Source organism: Ambystoma mexicanum, chromosome 1p (assembly GCF_040938575.1).
Source record: "Ambystoma mexicanum isolate Mex_15411 chromosome 1p, UKY_AmexF1_1, whole genome shotgun sequence".
Classification (NCBI taxonomy): domain Eukaryota; kingdom Metazoa; phylum Chordata; class Amphibia; order Caudata; family Ambystomatidae; genus Ambystoma; species Ambystoma mexicanum.
In genome coordinates, this window is record NC_090921.1 from 1,149,683,461 (window position 1) to 1,149,702,497 (window position 19,037).

At 45.6% G+C, this 19,037-nt stretch overlaps 1 protein-coding gene across 1 annotated transcript in view; it reads right to left on the bottom strand.

The window, feature by feature from the left end:
• LOC138570006 (free fatty acid receptor 2-like) overlaps positions 1-18,362 on the bottom strand; it is a 45,594-nt gene extending 27,232 nt beyond the window's left edge. Inside the window, exon 1 of the mRNA XM_069648567.1 lies at positions 18,174-18,362. The gene's annotated coding sequence lies outside the window, so the exon portion shown is untranslated. The remainder of the gene's footprint in view (positions 1-18,173) is intronic.
• Between the last annotated feature and the right edge of the window lie 675 nt (positions 18,363-19,037).

A 19,037-nucleotide genomic window follows, 5' to 3' on the forward strand; every position in this document is an offset into this window, starting at 1 on the left:
ATAAGGGGCTTATGATCAGTCACCAACTTGAATTTGGTGCCCCATACATATGTCCTGAAATGTTCCACCGCCCATGCGCAGGCCAACATTTCTTTTTCAATGGTGGAATAGTTCTGTTCCGCCTCCGATAATGCCTTCGATGCAAAGGCCACAACGTGTTCAGTGTCACCTTTCTTTTGTGTTAGCACTGCTCCCAGTCCATAAGCACTGGCGTCGGTGGTGACGACTGTTACCCACGCCGGATTAAACGGTTGAAGGCATGGTGCATCTATGATATGCTGTTTTATCTTCACCATAGCTGTCTTTTGGGGTTCTTGCCATACAAATTCCGAGCCCTTTTTGAGTACATCGCGAAGGGGTGCCGTGGTCTCGGAAACCTTCGGTATGAACTTCGCATAGTACTCAGCCAACCCCAGAAATGACCTTACTTCCTCTTTGCTGATTGGTTCCGGTGCTTTAATGATTGCTTGCATGAGATTCTGTTTGGGACTGATCCCTTTTTCTGAAATCTTATATCCTAAGTATTCAACTTCTTTCCCTCTTAACTGGCATTTCTCATAGCGTAACCGCACCCCTGCTTCTTGTAGCTTGTTTAGGACAATTCTTAACCTGGCGTCGTGCGTTTGTTCATCCTCTGCATACACGAGGATGTCATCCTGGAAGTATACTATTTTTTTAACTTTCTTTAGCAAGACATCCATCATGCGTTGGAACGCCGACGCTGCTGATGACAACCCGAATGGCATTTTGGTGAATTGGTATGTGCCAAATGGAGTGATGAATGCCGTGAGGGGTTTCGACTCGTCATGTAGCTGTATTTGGTGATATGCATTCCTCATGTCCAGTTTTGAAAATATCCTGGCTTCTTTCATTAACAGAATGAGTTCATTTATGCTTGGAAGAGGGTAATTATCTGTGATGACTTCCAAATTTAAGCTGCGTAGGTCTATGCATACCCTGAGTTCCTGTGATTGGGGGTTCTTTATGAGCACGACAGGGCTCAGCCATTCAGATGCTTCGATTTCTTCTATGACGCCCTCCATTTTCATCTTTTCCAACTGACTTCTAAGGATGTCCCTTGCCCTGGCTGGTACCGGTCTCACTCAGTGCTTTACAGGGACCGCATTCCTTTTGAGTATTATTTTGTGCAGAAAACCCTTGATGTGCCCCGGCTCCTCGGAGAAAAGTGTTGGATAGTCGCTTTTGTCAACAGGTCCGCTCGTCACCCTGACCGACAGGACTTGTTCTTCGGTGCTGGGATCCAGTCTGATTTTCAGCTTGTCTTGGTCGTCCCACCCTAGCACTGCTGGGCCTTCGTGACTAAAATAGACCCTGGTCGTGGTTTCTCTTCCTTTGAATTCAACTTTGGCTTTGATATATCCTAACAGTTCGACTGACGCCCCTCCAAACACTGTGGGTTTGTGTTTCGTTATTAGCACTTGCACCTTTTCCTTTCCCACCATGTCCTTATACGTGCGAAGGGGAATGATCGTTAGATCGGACCCTGAATCTGCCATGACCCTAGTTTCCATGCCATCAATCTTGATCATGCAGTGAGGCTTCTCTCTCCTCGCTCTTGTGCTGTTAACCATGATGACAGTGGGTCTACCTTCATCTTCTGAGGATGACTCTTTCTCCGTATTGCGATCTGCATTGAGGCTGGAGACTTTCTTGTTCCACCACCGACACACAATGGAGAAATGGCCAATACGTTTGCAAATGGAGCACTCCTTGTCTCAGGCTGGGCACTCCCTGTCAAACGCCAGGTGTTTCGTGCTGGTGCACCTGTGACACTTTAGGGGTTCTTTTCTGTTCCCTCTCCCTTCTTTCGTGTAAGCTGCCCGCCTCTCTTTTCTTGCATGGAAACCCACTGCTTGTATTTCTGCAGAACTCTGGGGCCCAGTAAGCTCCTTTCGTCTTCCCGCCGTTTCCTCGACTGCCCTGGCGATCTCAATCGCTTTCTCCAACTGCAGTTCCTTTTCGACAATAAACTTATCTTGGACTTTCCGGCTGTTAGTGTGGACGACCAACATGTCACATATGAGACTCTCCGCATTGTTGCCAAAATTACACAGCGCCGCTAATTCCCTCAGCTTGGTGACGTAATCGTCAACTGGTTCAGATATTTCTTGTCTTCGCGTGTAAAACCGTATCCGGTGGAGCACGGTGTTCTCTTTACTGGCAAACCTTTTTATGATTCTCCTGACAGCCTCCTTGAAAACATCGTCATTGTCGCCATCCACCGGTATCGGGGTGAGACTCTCGAATATTCTCTGTCCTTCCACTCCCAGGGCATTTAGTAGCATGGCCCTGCGCCTCGCCGCTGAAAACCCCGCTCCTCCTAGGGCCTCCACATATGTCGTGAATAGGGGCTGCCATTGTGGCCATGGAATGGCAGGCCTACCTGGAGTTTGGAGAAATGGTGGCGGTGGCGTTGCTCCTTGCATGTTCCTCTGTGGGTTCTGGTGGTGATCCTCGTCGCCAATTTATGTAGTATAATGCTTTCAATAAAGACAGGAGCCTCTAATCTTGTGGCGTTGTATTTATTCACTCACAAGATTTATGCAGTGTGCACACAACGTGCATGCCTTAAAGATACGGGCCAACGGGCCTAAGGTGGCTGAGGGGATGTCGCACTGGAGTCTCTGTCCAAGATATGTAAGGAGCGGGCCCCGTAGCAGAAGGGCTAAGCAGGACGCACCTTATCGCGTCCTCCGCTCGTCCCGTAATCGCCGGAGCGCGCGGGGGCGGAGCTTGAGCCTGCCGCGAGATCTCGCGAGAGCGCGGGCTCTCGCGATGTCTCTACAATCGTTTTTAATTAATTTGATTTCTTTGGGTGCCACGTGCAGCACTAGACTAGCTCCAGTACTCAGTTGGGGCTGCTTCTTTTTGTGTGCTTGTGAGCTAGCATAGCAAGCTACTCACTTGCTTGAAACCCACAAGTCCCTCCATTTGAAATCTACATTATAGCGCGCTTGAGTAGAGGCAAACACACGTCACGTGTGCTGCTACTGCTAAATGGACTACTGTGCCTGCGTCAATTTGGGAAAAGCATACACATTGCCCTTTTATAGGCGGCCCCTCGACCTTTGTCTGTGGCCCCTACATTAGATTCCGGGAGACACCACTGCAGCACTGGTCTGAGGTTGAGGCCAAACACAATAAATATGTGAACGCAGCAGTGGAGAATGTGGTCTAAATGTTTACTACCTGGCACAAAGGTCGAACAATGAGGCCTAACTTCGGCTGTTGACTTTCATTAAAGGCCTGCAAGATGACATCCATCAATCACTGAAGCCGGAAAGAGAACAGGTGTAATCACTGATGTCCAGGGCTGCTATGAGTCTTCCGCTTTCGCATTGCAGAAACCAAGCCACCATCTTCTTCATTTATTTGTTTTTGGAGTCATCCCCATTGTACATTTTTGATTCATTGAAAAAAATGTTTCTCTCTTGACATCTTGGCACGTCACGTGCCAGTTTTAGCAGGTTCTCCTTTACGATAAATACATGTATGTGCTGTTCAGGTGTCATCTCCAGTTGGGGGATTGTGTAATTGCAAGGTTGCTCACGTGGACAGGTTTGGGGCAGCACTCTAGGGCCTGGAGAGATTCACTTTCTAGACCACACTGAGTGGCAGGTTTGAAAAAAGCTGTCATGGCTCAGATGCTCTGTTTCAGCAGCTGCACGTCGTTTGGAATCAACTTTACACTCCATTTGTGCCAAAATATTGCCCAATAGCCTAACGATTTTCTATGTTCTTGCTGTCCTTGGAAATGGCCCTGTACTCGTATTTCCATCACTGGCCCACGTGGAAGGTTGTATCATGACTGTCGACTTGATGAGGGGGCAACTAAATCACAGTTTAAATCTTTGGTCGCAATGTACAGGTATTGTGGAGTGAGAAGTTCTGCGTGGAGCATGGCGTTCACACAGATCTATAAGTGGCGTTTTTAGAAAGCTCAGGGGGGCTCAGCCAATCAGGATCAGGACATTCTGGTTACTAATCTCTCTGACTCCCACTGTGTCAGATGGCTCAGCCTTTCCCTGACTACTTACTTTCCTCTCTTTCCTTTTTTGCCACTCGGGATGGACATCATAACCACACCTCGAGTGTGTGTTGGGGCCTCCCACATCCGGGGGTTGTTATTCTCACAGTGCCCACCTCTTTCTCCTCTCCTACTATGATCACCTTCCCTCGGACTGCATGCACTACATTGGCAATGGCCATGGCCTGGTAGAGGAGCTCCAGTCAGTGGCGGAGGCAGCTTTTGGTGCCGGGAGGATGGGGGGTGTGGGGAGGCGGGCACAAATATCTCCTGAACTGAAGGGGTACCAAGATTTCTAAATGATTCATGGGTAAGCAAGCCCTTGCTGGGTGGTGAATGTTTTCAATAGAGGTTTCTAAATGTTTCCTCAAATAAGAGCAAGCGACCAAGCATAGCAAGGAAGCTTCCAAAAACTGAAGGGGTTTGGGAACCCCCCCTCAATAATTTTATTTTAAATAATATGCTGAAATGATACATTTTGCAGCACCATTTAAAAAAAAATGAGATACAAAGGAGTGCAATTTACAGTTGGTTCTCTGGGATAAAACATTAAAACAATCAAGTAAATGTCATAGGAGCACTTTATACCATTTTCATAAGACTGCAGCCAAAACCTATGTATGCCAGTAATGGTGAGTGTAAATCACATGCATGAGGCTGTGGCCACAATGTACCTTTGCCAGCAATGGCCACTTTAAATCCAGTGGCACTTAGTGAATTATTTTATTTGAGTGGCGCAAATATTTCCCCCAAATGTGCCAGATCGACCGAGCATAGCAAGGGAACAGAGTTTTTCTTTTTAAATATTGGGTTAAAAGGGTGCATTGTAGAGCACACTTTCTATGTCACACTGGGTAAAATGCCAGACAGTTTACAAGTCACCAACAGAACACACAAGCGTTTCCCAATGCACTTTCATGATGCCTCCGCCACAATATATTTTAGCATAAAAACATTTTTACACTGGTGTGCCAATACATTTCCAAGTTGGATGCACCAATATATGACTGAATTCCTATAAACAGCGCATACTCATGTTTGCATTACACATAATGCCAGTAATTATACTATAAGAACACATGTCCATACTGGTTGTGCCAGTACATGCAGTATCCCTACATAAAAACCTAATCCTTTTATTTTTGCCTTTAAACATGACATTCCACAATATGAAAGCATGTCCAGACTGACTGCACAATGTAGTCCAGTCTAGACATGTTAAAACACTAATTTGCTTTTTATTTGATGCGAAGTAAAAAATTCCATGCCATAATACGAAATGGCTACACTGGCTGCACCAAAATGGCAATCTATCCATGTAAAAACACTTATAATTCCTACTTTACCATACCTGCTCATAATAAAATGCCATGTCACAGTGAGAAATATCTAGACAGTCTGCACCAAAATGCCAGTCTAGCCAAGTAATAACCCATAGCATGTTTGGTGTATTATCGATGGGCAGTAAAAAATGTCATGCCACAGTAAGAAAGGACGAGACAGTCTGCTTGCAAAATGCCTGTTTAGCCAAGTAGTAACATGTAACATGCTTGCTTTATCATAGATATCTATGAAAAAATGTCATGCCACAGTATAAAATGGCTAGACTGGGTGCCACAAAATGCCATTCTAGCCACATAATATCACATATAATGCTTGGTTTATCATAGCTATCTGTTGCTTTGTCCTTTGAAACTGTTCAGTATAGAATAAAGATCTCTGTATCTTCCTTTGTAACCCGCGTTTGGTGTATTTCCTTTTGGGGTACTCAGCCTCGATATCTTGTTTTTGCTTTCACAGATGGCACCCAAACAAGAGCCCTCAAGATTGATGCCAACTCATTGAAGGTTGACGCAAGGTATTGGACCGGAATCAGACGGTGCCAAAGAGGCCCCTTTCTGAATGAGACGCGACACCTCAGCAGCACTGCACGGCCCGATCCCTGGACGGTGAGCATGCGGTCCAATTCGGCATCTTGACGAGGGTCCACTTATCGAGGCGGGCAGATTTGCCAAAATCACCAAACACGGGGTAAAATTTGTTAGGAAAAGAAAACTTTAAAATCCGATCGGACCTCCTTAGGCTTGATCAGGTGAGTCGTGACCCGATTCTTAAGTATCCTGATAATTTGTTTTGGAGCATTGCACTCGCGAGTACAATTATTGACCAGGTAACACCAGTATTCTGATATGCCTGGGAAATTGTCTGCTTGCTTCAGGGCGTTATTCAGCAGTGACAGACAATCTTTGGAATTTAGCCATCTGGCGCCACAGGAGGGGTCGCCGCCTTGTACTATGTACTGTAAGCATGGTATTGGTAGTATAGTGTTTAATGATATTTGGCACAGACAAACTAGACATGCTTCCGAACTTCAGTGGCCAATCAATGGTAGTTTTGAGATCCCTCGTATAGAATACTTAGAATCTGTACTATTAAAAAAAGGCTAGACCTGCAGCTTTTGATGTATTACAGAATTGGAAAAAAGAAGCTTTACAGCAACTGAAGAGTAGGGAAAAACATGCGCGCCATCATAAGACGAACGCCGAAAAAGCATTGAGATATGAATTGATCTTGTTTGCTCCTCACATACAAATTAAGAGGTGTTGTGTTCTTAATCCGGCTGAACTCTTACCTTTTCCGCAAGGTACTGCTTGCAGTGACGAAGAGTTACATGATTTCCTTTATACTACCGAACAAGAGACAAAGGGTAGAATTGATCTAAAAGCTACTCCTTTGAACAATCCACAAGGGGAGCTGTTTTGCGATGGCTCCTGCTTCAAACTTCCGGATGGTACATCCACAGCCGCTTACGCAATCACTACGTTGAGTACGGTCGTGGAAACCAAACAGACTGCCACTGACCTCTCTTTAGACATATCGGGCCTCATTACATGGATGAAGGTAACCATGGCGCTATTAGCACCATGGTTGCCGCCGATATTTTACCGAGTCCGCCATGGTGTATGGCGAATTACCGCCCTATTCCAAGGTGTGTGGGGGCGGTAATTCCCCATTCACCATGGCCCTTCCCCATTCCCATTTTTGACCCCATAAGGCTCACTGGGAATGGGGAAGGTAGTAATTACGGTACTGCAAATTGCGGTACCGTAATTTCCTCCTAGGTCCCTTTGCGGGTCCCGTCCTTAACGGCTGGTTAAAACAGCCGTTAAGGTAGGGTCCCACAAAGGGACCTCGTAGTAAGGTAGTAAGGGTTTACCAGCACTGGTACCCTTACCGGTACCGGTAAACCCTGACCGCCGTCCGAGGCCCACATACTTCAAGGGAAGCCAAAAATACCTGTGCTATGGATGAGAGTATCGATTCTGTGAGAGGTATCCAAGCCGATGCCACATTGGAAGAGTCTAAAAAGTGGGCTGAGGTCTCGGGGAAACTTGATGATGATGGGTGTTGGGTGGACAGAGTCGAAGGAAAGTGATTACTTCCCGATGCGTACATCATGATGATGGTCGTCATGGCTCATGGCCCTACACATAAATGTGCCCGCAAGATTACAAAAATGCTGGAAAATGTATGGGTGAATGACAAAATCTTTAAGGTAGCTGAATGTTTTGTCCAAAACTGTATGATCTGTTTACAGCATAATGTGGGAAAGGGAACTGTTGTGATGTTGTTGCAGATTGCAGGCCCAGTTAGCAGGTAATCTATTATCACGGAATCTCCACTGTCTCAAGTTCTGGTGAGGTCATAGAACTTATGCTTGTTCATCTGAATACAGTGTTCTAATTTTGTCAGTTGAAGTTTGCTGGTTTGGTGAAGAGCCTTTGTTGTTGCTGGGGGTCTCTCCATCTGTTTATCTCAATAAATACTTATAAGAAGACTTACCTGCTTCCTTCATGGTCTTCACAACAATGGTGACGAGGATGGGATGTTAGCAGGAGACCCCCAGCGGTGATCCCACAACTGCGGCTCTGCTTTTCCCCGAGCGTTGTAGCAGCGGTTCATTGTCAAGCCTTCCCGTACTTTATTTCGTATGATAGGTTGCTCCGCCACCCGGCGTCGAGCAGCCACAAAGTAGAGCCTGGCAGCCTCGACCCTCAAGTAAGTGCCTGCGCCGCCTTCCTAGCTGGGAACGCCAAGTCCCACTGCTGCCGTGCCCATTTATCCTCCTTCCCCTCCCGGTCGTATTTGCTGTGTCTGCGCAACACTCCAGAGAAGTCCCGTACTCACCCTGTGTCGATTCGGATGGAGCGGGTGAAGCGCTGCTGTACTGATCCGTGCAGCGACCGTTCAGAAGCTGCCAATTAGTTCCTGAAAGGGGAGGGGAAGACAGGAGGAAGGGGACTATCCTGATATATATGGCAGTGACGCAGCGTGAAATCGAAGCGGAACACAAGAAAGCAGGAGGAAGGAGATCACCCTGTTATATGTAGCAGCGACGCGGCATGAAATCGAAGAGGAGCACCAGACAGCCTACCGTATTGTCGGTAGAGAAGACGCACAGTGGGTCTCATTGAAGTTCGTATACTGGTTGTAAGCGATTGAAGTGACTCTTCTCACTGGCGCTATACACAGGAGGAACATTAGAAGAGCAAATTGTCAAGGTTGCCAGATATCAATACCAGTGGCCAGTCACCCAGTCTTTTGCTCCGTGAAAGCCATTACATGTAATGGGAGAGTTTTACCCAGCAAGGTCGGGGCACCACTGAAAACTGTGATTTGACAAGGTGCCCAGCAGAGTTGTACTTTGTTTCGTAACTGTCATTGTGTTCATTCTGCACAACGAGTTTTCCCAAGGCAGCTGGTGGCTAGGAGAATTTGGGATAAAGGTGCGGTTCTAACGACCACAAAAGCATGGCAGCGTTGCCGGGAATAGCAGGCCCACCTATTTTCATGCCAATTCCTGGTTCAGCAAAAGTAGCGTGGTCCCAATGGCGCAAGGGATTTCTACACTACATGAAAGCTGCTATAGGAATGTCGTATTCTAGCGAAAGGAAATTGGCACTACTATTACACTTCCTGGGGTATGAAGGTCAAAGGATATATGAAACACTTCCCCAACCGTCTGGGGATGGAAGCGGTGATGATATGAATGAGTTTGACTTGGCTTTATTGAAACTCGACAAGCATTTTAACCCCAAAACCAGCAGAATTCTGGATCGATATAATTTACGCATGTGGGTACAAACTCATGGTGAATCTGTGGAAGAATATGTGACAGCGTTGCAACACCTGGCTTTATCTTGTAAATTCCAGGAAGCATATGACGAACACATTGGAGATCAGTTCATGACACATTGTAGATCCAATAAAATTCGAGAAGAACTATGGTTAAGAGATGAGCCTAGTTTGGATGAAGTATTGGAGTTGGCCAAGCGTGTGGAACACTCTCTGGCCTGTGTGGCTAAACTATACAGGAGTGAGGTGGGGGAGCCAAAGGAGAGCAAGACTGAAATACTAAACGTGGTAGATGTGAAGAACAAAAGAAGGGGAAGGAATAAACAGATTAATCGGATTGCCGGGGAAGAAAGAAAGGGTCAAGATGCATCACTACAAAGGACTGAGAGAAAAGATGAAAGGAAAGACGAAAGACTATGGGCCTCATTACACGGAAGGCGGTAAGGGTTAACGGTCACCGGTAATGGTACCGGTGACCGTTAACCCTTACCGCCTGATTACGAGGTCCCTTTGCGGGTTGGTACTTTAACGCCTGCTTTTAAGCAGGCGTTAAAAACCAACCCGCAAAGGGACCAGGGTGCTAATTACGGTACCGCAAAAATGGGAATGGGGAAGGGCAATGGGGGAAGGGGGAATTACTGCCCCGCCATCCTTGGAATAGGACAGTAATTCCCCTTTCCTCCAAGGCGGTGCCAGTATTTTACCGGCATGGACCAATGTGCTAATAGCACCTTGGTCCACCGCCTACCGTGTAATGAGGCCCTCTGTTTTAGATGCGCTAGTAGTATGCATTGTGCCTCTTCTATCGTGTGTCCTGGTCGCAGAGCTGTGTGTGCGAAATGCAAAAGGAGAGGGCATTTTGCAAACTGCTGCAGGAATTACCAGTTTTGCCAGGCGGGTCAAAGGAAGGTTCTTTACGTGAATGAGGAGGAAGATGGAAGGTCGTCAGAGGAGGAAATAACCCTGCCGATGCAGAATGTTATCGTTAATACCGTTAATGTTGTTATGGAGAATGAAGGCTCAGATGATTGTGAACGTCCGTGTGTGGTGTTGAAAGTGAATGGTCATAGAGTTTCTATGATGGCTGACTCTGGTTCGAAGATTACTTTAGTGTCTAGAAGCGTGTTTGAGAGCGAAATGAAAGGCGTGCTGTCAGAATTGCTAGAACCCGACATAAATCCTGGCGATTATAATCAGGATAGGATTGAGCTTTTAGGATATGTGTGGAGTAGATTTGAATTTAAGGGACGGAAATGTGATGGGAAGGTGTATATTACTAAGAAAGGTCAATCCTTACTAGGATGGAGGGAACAGAAGAATTTAGCCATCAGACTCGACCCAATCAGCCAGAGCAAGTTCTGCAAGTGTCACCATGCTCAGTTTCCAGCAAGAATGCGTCAGAGTATGGAAAAGTGTTTGATAAGACATTGGGGAGAGTAAAAGGTTTTCAGCACCAAATAGTGTTAAGGAGGGGCAGTAGGCCCGTCGTGGCAAAACTTAGGTTCATCCCCTTTTCTCTACGAGAAGGTGTTAAAAGAGAGATAGAGAATTTGTTACAATTAGGCGTCATTGAAAGAGCGGGTGGAGTTGAGTGGGTATCCCCTATTGTGGTTGTCAAAAAGACTTCCGGTGATCTAAGGTTGTTCATTGACATGCGTGAGCTTAATAAATGTGTGATGGTTGATAGGCATCCACTACCGAACATGGGTGAGATGTTAACCATGGTTGGAAGGGGCAAGTTCTTTTCAAAACTCGATATGACGTCTATATATAACCAAGTTGAACTAGAGGAAGGGTGTAGGAAAGTTACGGCATTCATCACCCACGATGGAGTGTTTCAGTTCAGAAGGATGACGTTTGGTCTGGCGTCAGCCTCATCAGTATTTCAGAAGATTATGGATCGTCTGCTGAGAGGTTTGAGGGGAGTATTTTGCTTCCAAGACGATGTATTAATTTGTGGTGAAACACTAGAGGAGCATGACATGAATTTGGGTAGAATGTTGAAGATTTTTGAGGAGAGAGGTATAACTTTGAGGGAGGAGAAATGTAAATTTGCTGTATCTAAAGTGGACTATCTAGGTCATGAAGTATCGTGTGAGGGTGTTAGACCCAAAGAGGGTATGATTAATTCTATAAAGGAGATTGAGAAGCCAACCACCAAAAGCGAACTACGTTCATTTTTGGGCATGACTGAATTTTACCAGAAATTTGTAGTGAATTATGCATCCAAGGTACAGGAAATTAGGAAAATTTTGAGGAAGGGTGCAGATTTCATTTGGAATCGTAAATGTGATATGGAGTCTGCTAGAATCAAGGAAGAGATAGATATTGCTTGTCCTTTAGGGTGGTTTGACACAGGAAAATGATCAATTATTACTGTGGATGCTAGCGAGGGTGGCCTGGGTGCCGTACTGTCACAGAAGCAAGAGGATGGATCGGAAGAAGTGATAGCACATGCATCACGATGCCTTAAGGGCGCTGAATTAAGATATTCGGTACTTGAAAAAGAAGCTCTGGCGTGTTATTGGGCTGTTGAGCGGTTTAGGAATTTTGTCTGGGTGTGGAGTTTGTGATTCGGACGGATCACAAACCTTTGAAGGTGATTTTTGAAACTAAGGGGTTAGACAAAGTCTCGCGCAGGGTGGCAGGCTGGGTCAAAAGGATGCAGGCACATAGTTTTGGAATGGAAGTAATTCCTGGAAAGGACAACATACTTGCTGATAGTTTGTCAAGGGTGAGAGTTTCCTCTGAGGATATGTTGGAGGATGTGGATATGGAGATGGTCTTCGTGAATACAGATGGTATTGTATCGAGACAAGAATGGTTAGATGAATTAAGAAGGGATGAGGTAATCAGTAAAGTGATCCGTATGTAGTGTCTACAAGTTGGCCGAATAAGTCAGAGTTGGCGGAGGGTGTGAAACCGTATTGGGAGGTGAGAGATGAACTATCAGTTGCAGATGACATATTGTTCAGGTGGGAGAGAGCGGTAGTTCCAGTAGGTATTCGGAACAAAGTTATTGATTAGGCACATAGTGGCCACATCAGTGTCACCAAGACCAAGGGAGTATTGAGAACAGATTATTGGTGGCCGTGTTTCGACAAGGAGGTTGAGAGCCGGTTAGCTGGATGCCATTTATGTATCAAGAGTGGTAAAGGTACGGCAGCTAAGAAGCAGCCATTGGTTGATGTTGGAGTTCCATCCAGGATCTGGAGTGACGTGGCTATGGATATATTGGGCCCTGTTGATCTTGGATATGGTCGGGGTAAATTCATAGTTTTGGTTGTGGATCTATTTTCTAGGTGGGTAGATTTTAAAATCGTGAGATACATTTCTGGAGAAAGCATGGTCAGGGTTTTGCATGGGGGAAGTGTGTGGTTAAGATAAATTAGCGACTATTCAGAATAGGATGTGGGCATTGTGCATGGCACCTCATGCTACCACAGGTCTGTGTCCATTTGAACTCATGAGGGGACGCAAACCTTTTTCCATGGCATGTCCTCCGTGGCTTGGAAGGAGCAGGGAGTCGGATGTCGTGATTGATGAAGTGAAAAATGCTCTTAAAAGGAAGAAGAGCGAATGGGTCAGGTGTGAGAATGAAAGGAGAGGCGGAAAGAAATTGCGTGTGGAGTGTGGCGACTGGGTCAGGATAAAGAAGGGACAGGTTAAGAATAAGGGGGATTCTCTGTATGCAGACCCAGTTAGGGTGGTAGCAGTTATGAAGGGTGTGGTATGTGTGGCTGGTGGACAAGTGTGGAATAAAAGTAGGGTTGCCACTGTAAGGAGAGGTCATGTGTGAAAAGTAAAACTTTTCTTTTCTGAAAGAGATTTTCTTTATTAAAAAAAAAGGGAGATGTGTTGTGATGTTGTTCCAGATTGCAGGCCCAGTTAGCAGGTAATCTATTATCATGGAATTTCCACTGTCTCAAGTTCTGGTGAGGTCATAGAATTTATGCTTGTTCATCTGAATACAGTGTCCTAATTTTGTCCGTTGAGGTTTGCTGGTTTGGGGAAGAGCCTCTGTTGTTGCTGGGTGTCTCTCCATCTGTTTATCTCAATAAATACTTATAAGAAGACTTACCTGCTTCGACCATGGTCTTCACAACAGGAACATCAACTCCTAGGGGAAGTTTTGGCCAACCTTCTGTCCCCTTCTAGGTTATACACTTTGACTTTATTGAAATGGAGCGATGTAATAACTTGTAATACGTGTTAGTTGTCATTTTTGTTGCTTTTAGCAAATGGGTTGAAGCTTTTCCTGTTAAAGACGCTACAGCCATGACTACTGCAAAAACAATGTTAAAGGAATATTTTCCTAGGTTCGGGCTACCAAGAGTCATCTGGTCGAACAATGCTCTACATTTTATCGCTGCTGTAATTCTGCAGATATGCGCAGAATTACAGATCGATAAACGGTTCCATTCGGCCAGACACGCTCAGAGTGCCGGACTAGTAGAAAGACACAACGGCATCATCAAAAACAAGCTCGCTAAGACATGTGCCGGCACAAAATTAAAATGGCCGGACGCCTTACTGATCGTGTTGTTGTCCATGCATACGACCCCTCAAACTAAGACTGGGCTTTCTCCCTTTGAGGTGCTTATGGGGAGGCCTGCTAATATCTGGAACCTTCCAAAAAATCATTCACTGCGAAATCTGGAACATGCACTTCTTTCAGATTACTGTAGCCAGTTGACTAATAACCTGTATTTATTTATCACCAGGTGCGAGAGGCGTTACCTGTACGGTACGAGTGCCCCGGTTACAGCATACGGCCCGGTGACTGGGTTCTCGTTAAAGCGTTTGAGTGATTGTCTTGCCTTGCCTTGCACCGCGGTGGCGGGGCCCCTTCCAGGTCCTGCTGGTCACGCAAACAGCGGTGCGGGTGTCGGGCAGGAAAAATTGGATACACGCGAACCACACCAAGATGATTCCACACCCAGTGCCATACGATACAGAAGAAACAGAACCCCTCATCAGTACTGCAATAAATGATCCCGAAGCAGTAAACAGCATTGAGAGTGTGTCGGAGGCTCTCACTGAGCCTGTGAGGTCTGGGGAAACAGTCATTTTGCCTCCACACTCTTCAATAGTTTTGTCTCCGGAAGCTGCTGTTCCGGGTCTTGCATCTTCTCTCGTTCTTGATATGTCGCTCCCAACGGGAAGTGACGACACGTTGTTCTCAGATCACTCAGTACCAGGAAGCACGAGGTACGATCTTCGACCTAGGAAATAGACCTACTGCACGGTTCAGCTGTGCGATCGAGGAAAATCATCAAGGGCTTGCCTTTTTGGCCCGATTTATTGTCTACATGGGGATTCTGTTGGCTAGGGTTCTGGAAGGACTAAGAAGACGCTCGGCCTGGAGGTCGCCAGCAAAAAAAACATTGGCGTGTTTGTTTGAAGATTACAATGCCTGCCACCGCTACCGCTCGTACAGAACTGATAAATCAACGTGTGACCAGCTTCGAAAAAGCACAGTCCGGAAAAAGGGCCCCGAAAACGTATTGCTGTTTGTTGATAATGTTAATTGGTTTTATAATGGTCATTGTTTTAGGCTTCGGGTATCTAGAAGAAGTACATCCGTTAGAAAATATGTTACCGACTGAAAATGTACCTACTGTTTCCACTCCTTTTGTGCATCTGCACACTCTATCCCCTAGGGATTCTCAGCATAGACAGAGATATTACAATAATGTGTTTTTACTCATCATGAATGCTACACATGCCATCTTTAATAAGTCCAACTGTTGCGTTTGCTCGCATTTGCTGCAACATGGGGATAAGGGGCTAGGGTGGTCTATTCATCCTTTACCTTTGACAACTGCTTGTTATGCTTCTCTTAGAGCAATATTCTTTGGTCACTGGAACGATAGCATCTCGGGGAAGTTTGATGGGACTAATTTAAATCAGTTTGAAAAACGTGTTCTGACTCCCTTGGGATGCTCGCTCTTCGCGAATAGGAGTAAGCCTAATGTCGCTTCTATTAGGCCTTCTGATAGACTGACTCGTCCTTTCCAATCTTTGATTTCTTTTAAAAGGGCTTCTATAGGCAATAAGGATGCCACGCCTCCTTCTTACACTGTTAGCCATAGCCCCGATTCAGTTTCTTTTTGCATACAGAGGAATGGTACTCAGTCAATGGATGATTTTAAAGGTTGCGCCAACGTTGCAAATTTGACTGGGGAAGAAAGACCTTTGTATGTAGGCGAACCTGTCTACTTTGTTTGCGGTAATGTAGCATTTCGATGGTTACCCAGGGATTGGCAGGGAACTTGTTATTTAGGGATCCTGTTACCCGGGGTATTCATAGCCAGTACTGTAGAGGTTTCAAAGGCTCGTCCACGGCGGGACGAGGACGGTGACACTCCAGCACAAGTTCTGGGAGACGTAGCAAAATCCTTTGTGCCATTTTGGGGACAAATAATGAACTCTGAGGATATCAGGAGACTAGCGAGAGTACTGGAGAGAACCATCAATCGGACCATGGACATACTTTATAATATGACTCTAGAACAGAAAGCAATAAGGTTAGTAGCACTTCAGTATCGGATGGCATTAGACGTCATCCTGGCTGAACGTGGAGGGGTATGTAAATTAGTGGGGTCTGCTTGCTGCATTTTCGTGCCAGATTCCTCCCCAACTATCTTTAAGGCAATCCAGAATCTGCACGTCCTAAGTTCAGAAGTGCATGTTCCGGAGGGAAACTGGGATCTTAGCGCCTGGTTCTGGGATTTCTTGCAATCTTGGGGTTGGAAGGTACTTTCGGTCTTGCTGATCATTTTGGGAATCCTGTTGTTCCTTTGTTGCTGTATACAGTGTCTTCCTGGTATATGTTCGATGCTAGGGGGATGTTGTGCATAGGCGATGAGTACGATGGGACGCGAGTTATACGCCCCATATAAAAACTCAATGAATATGTTTTGAAAGAAATTCTGATAACCGATCTAATGGCGATTGATATTTCTGATAGTGATTCAGGGTGTGTGGACATTGAGATGTGGAATTATCCATAAAAGTGATTAGAAGTAGTTTAGCTTGGCATTGGCCAAAAGGAGGGTTTGTCGAACTGGAAATCATATTATACCCTCAAGATCGAGTATATAAATATATTGGCCTAGGCCAAGTCGCTTGGTGAGGAAATCAGTGTCGCAAGGTCCTGACCTTAGATCTGTGTAAGCTGCCATTTTAGGTTCATCTGCCATTTTAGATTCTCTCTCTAAAGTCACCCTGTATTCTAAAATGGTGGACAGTGTCAATCTGAATGTAACATGGCCGTCTTGACCTCTGTGTACAAGCTAATATGTAACTTGCCTGCAGGCCAAATGTTAGGGTCATGAACTGAGACCTTGTCCTTCGTTGACCTGTGTATAGAGGATTACCTGCGCCAACGAAGCTAATCCACAAGCACATGTTAAAAATAATGTAGTCAAATACTGAAATGCGAATATTTGTTTAAACTACATTGTATAAAGATGTATGTGAAGGATCAATGTGTAATCCGAAGACACACTGTCGCTATTGAAACTTGTCATGAATGTATTAGGAATAATCCATGAACATATAGATGTATGAGCTCGGCATGAACCCTAGATCCGTGAAGTATCAACTTGCAGGTGGGCTGGACATCATGTTTCAAACTGTATAAAAGGTCTGACTATTCTAATGTACAACCCCACTCACTGAGCACACCAAACAGAGCTGGAGTTCACTGTGTTGTACTTAGGGCCCAATAGCTATCTGTTGCTTTGTCCTTTAAAACTGTTCAGTATAGAATAAAGATCTCTGTATCTTCCTTTGTAACCGCGTTTGGTCTATTTCCTTTTGGGGTACTCAGCCTCGATATCTTGTTTTTGCTTTCACAAGATGCCCAGTAAAAAAAACATGCCACAGTAAGAGAGGGCTAGATTGGCTGTCTGTTTGCAAAATGCCAATCTAGCTAAGTATTAACACTTAACATTTTTGCTTGCTCCAGAAAGACCTCCGGCTCCCGCACAGAATGAATAGCAACCAGGAAGCAGAGCGCTCCCTTTGTTCCTGCACATGCATGCACGAGCCAAAGTGTTACTGATGCAGAGCGGAACCCGACCCATTTGTATATGTGGGGTGACACGTTAGCGCTCCCTTACACATACAAACGTGCAGGACCCTATCATGCATCCCCAATGGGCTATGCAAAGCTGAGGAAGCACAATGCCTCTGGCTTTGCGTGGCTCATTGGATATGCGCAGCAGGGGTCCAAACTGTGAAAGGGAAACTGTGTTTGTGCAACAGGCAGCTGAGGGGGGGCTCCTAGGCTAACTCGGCTCCTCTACGATGTGCAAGGATTTAGGGGGGTTTACTCCCCCTCACCCAATATGGAAGAGCTGCCCCTGTCACACGAACATGATTTAAGGTGACCATTACTGGCATAGATGGGCACAACCTATCTATGCCACTAATGGAATCTTTAAATCACATGTATGAAGCTGCAGCAAGAACCCATCGATGCCAGTAATGTCCAGTTTAAATAACATGTATGATGGGTGATATGCTTCATGCATTTCATTTAAAGCAACCCTTAATAGCATATATAGGTTGTGGAGGTAGCTTCATGCTTGCGCGTTGAAAATTACTTCAGTAGTCTCTGCAAGAGATTTACATTGTAAGGTTGGTCATGTAACTCCTTTGCAGAGATGCTATACATAGCACACACACACACACACATGCCCACACACAAGCATACATACATGCATGCCCAGCTACTCACCCAACTAGTCCTAAACACACACAATGCATTTCATTCAAACACACATACATACACAGGCATACATGCATTCATAACAATACATACATGTATTCATTATAATACATGCATGATTTATACATTAAAATACATACATTCATCACAATATACATACATTCATTACCATACATGATACATACATACAATACATGTACATACATGCATAACAATAAAACATACATTAAAATACAAACATACACTTACCGACGCTGTACGTCGCCACTACAGGCCAGGGCAATGGCACAACGTTGCAACTTCGAGTCCTTCTGGGGCGCGCCGACGCCGTGCGGGCACAGTGCTTCTCAAAGGTTCCAATTGTGTACTGGCATGTTCGCAAACGTGTTTCCAGAAATAGGATGTTTCTCATACGGTAATAAACGTTGTCTGCATAAATGAAGCCTGCGTGGGAGAACGTTAGTTATAAACATCTCTGTTTAACAGAACCAATCATTTATATGTTCAATAATACATTGCAATGGATAAAAAAGGGGTGGGGCCCTCAGAAAGCCAAGGCGTGATTGGAAATGACTAAGGCCCTCATTACGACCCTGGCGGAAAGGGGTTTACGCCGGCGTAAAGCATGGCGTACCTTTCCGCCTGACTACGAGTTCCCGTAGCGCCATGGTGATTTTTACGCCTGCTTTTTGCAGGCGGAAAAATCCATGGCGCTACGGGACTTGTTGTTAATTACGCCACCGTAATTTACGGTGGCGTAATTAACGCCTTCCCCACTCCCATTATACCCTATGGGGCAAAAATGGGATTGGGGAAGGGTAAATGGGGATTGGGGACTTACCGCCCCGCCAAGGTCGGAATGGGGCGGTAAGTCCGCCAACCCCCATGGCGGAGTTGGCAGCTTTGCGCCATGGACCATGGTGCAAATTGCACCATGGTTCTCCGCCAGGGTCGTAATGAGGGCCTAAGTATTGGATTATTAACTTGATTGGGGGATCTGTAAAATGCTCACAGTGCTGACCGCCCCCAGGGGGCGTTACATGTATTTGCACAGCAGAAGGTATGAGGGATACGCTTGTGGGGATTACAGGTGCTTTCTTGGGTGCTTACAGA